The sequence below is a fragment of the Frankliniella occidentalis genome, unplaced genomic scaffold (assembly GCF_000697945.3).
Source record: "Frankliniella occidentalis isolate FOCC.00 unplaced genomic scaffold, Focc_3.1 Scaffold39, whole genome shotgun sequence".
NCBI lineage: Eukaryota > Metazoa > Arthropoda > Insecta > Thysanoptera > Thripidae > Frankliniella > Frankliniella occidentalis.
Window position 1 is genome coordinate 1,408,004 of NW_026267169.1, and position 2,452 is coordinate 1,410,455.

The window sequence follows — 2,452 nt, forward strand, 5'->3', positions numbered from 1 at the left end:
ACTCCAACCACAAGCTGCAAGCCACTAACAACGTGCTTATGCAATTTCTTCAAATGTCAGCAAGAAGCTCTTTGCAGTTGCCAAAACGTTGTGGAACTTATTGCTAAAAGTGCAATTAACATATTAACAAACGTCATACCCACAACAAGGCAAAGCAACTATTTGCATGAAAGCAACACTGTTACAGATCACTTCAATGAATTGAGCGAGAGAAAATGCTCAACCTAACACTAACAGAAACGAAAAAAAAAAGGGGGAAGGTGTTTTAATATTTTTCTCTCTCAATTTAGCGGAAGAGCAGACGGTCGAATGCTATATTCGAAAAAACGGTCAAATGTCATTAGTTATATCGAAATGTTTTATCGTAAACGAACCGTTTTCCATTTTTTAATACTGAGCAGTTATTATTGTATTCTAATCAGCAAACAATTTCTAGTTCAGATTATAACAAATCACCAACAAATTGTAAATATTTTTTATACATCGGTGATATTCAATGATTTCAAACAATTGGAATTTAAGTTTGATGCTGCATCTATTGGTAAAATGATTACTATTTTAACATAAATTCCTACTTATCAGTTTTCAAATTTAATTTGCATTTTGCAATGTTCGATCATGCTGTTATTATGCTGATCTATTTTAGTGTGAAAAACTCTCAATGAGACACTTTATACAACCAAACGAAAAAAAATCTTATTGTCTAAATGCCGCAAGCGATACCAAAATGCAACTGTTCATGGAACGCAATCAAAAACTGTGTGACGATGATTGTCTTTAATATATATGTCATTGGCTAACTGAGTTTGACAGCATGGAGTACAGGCACCCAGCCATTCTCCAGCACCAAGGAAATCCGACGATTATGCTCAACCTCGTGGATGCTGCACCGAATCTCGTCCTCAATTGGACTAGATTTCATTCTGAACCCCATGGAGCGGTGTGCACAATTTGGACGCCCCTGGACCATCATCGATGCAGTCACAAGCACTCATCTAATTCCAAACAGCGGAAGTTGCATACTTTCCTGTCCAGCTAAGCTACGCCCTGTGCTAGCCCCAGCAGCAGCACGAGACGGATGGAATTGTCCTTTTTGGACCTACCCGCAACGAGCTTCAACCATCAACCACTGCTGGACAACATCCGAGCCAACATCACCATTACTCCAGGAGAGCTAAGTCCGAAACCGGAAGCAGTCCATGGATATCACGTGAGCAAGGTTCGTCAAAAAGAAAAAGTTGTCATTCCTAGCCATTAGTCAAAAATAATTTCATTATGCTTGCACCAGAAATCGACATCCGTACCTCATAAAAATCTGTACTTAAAAAAAAATACAGTAGCTATAAATTTCAGTTGTCTTGTTTAAAGACGATTTCACACTAATAAAATGTAGCCTTTAAACATTTCAACTATGATTTGCATAATCAAGCCATAAATGAGCAGCAACAAACTTGCCAAAAAAAATCAATTATATATTTCTAAGTGTAAGAAAAACTTAGTATGTAAGAAATTTCGCTTATCATCTTATCACGTTATGATAACATGCATTCTGGAAACGTCTTTTCTGCCTTTGTCTTTTTCTTTCTGTTCCAGGTGCTCGATTCGCGATGTGGCAAATTCGGATCCTCGCAGCCAAACCGACGCATTAAATGACATAAGCCGTCGCCTACAGCTGCCCGGAAGCCATGAAACGCCCGTCCGCAAACCAAGCGCCTCGACACTTCTTTCCTATCGGGATGCACACCGGATGCACATCGTTGGACGCAACGATGAACGTTGGACGCAACGTTCCCCAAATATTTTTCTTTCTGTCTGAGACGTTTAGTCCCAACCAGTATTGCATAAAATCACTCAGCATTCAGCATTGTAGCAATGTCAATACTTGCGTAGTAGGACACCATTGTTGTTTGCATTTAATCTTAAGTTCATGTAATAATTTAAAATCATTCAGCATTGTACCAGTGTCAATACTTGCGTGTAGCATGAGACCACATTGTTGTTTGAACTTAATCGTAAGTTTATTTAAAAGTAAAACTCATTCAGCATTGCAACAAATTCATTACTTGCGAGTATGAAACCATTGCTGTTTGTATTTAGCCTTAAGTTCATTAAATATTTCCAGTTCATTTAATAGTTTAAGTTTGTATAATAATTCATATTTTCTTACCAATCAAAAAACGTTTATTTCATTTAGTAAAACTCATGTAAAACTCTTATTAATTAGTCGACATATTGGTCACTCATTCCTAATGATGATTAGAATTCACTTATATTGTAATGTTACGTAATTGTTAACTTTTCACTTGTATGATCTATCTAATGTTAATTTATTGAAATATTTTTTTTTTGAAAAACTTCGTTTTTGGCGAAAAAAGGGGAGGTGGTGTAGGACCCCCACCCGCACCTCCTGTATATATTATTAGTATGAGATCAACTGACGATACTTTTAGGG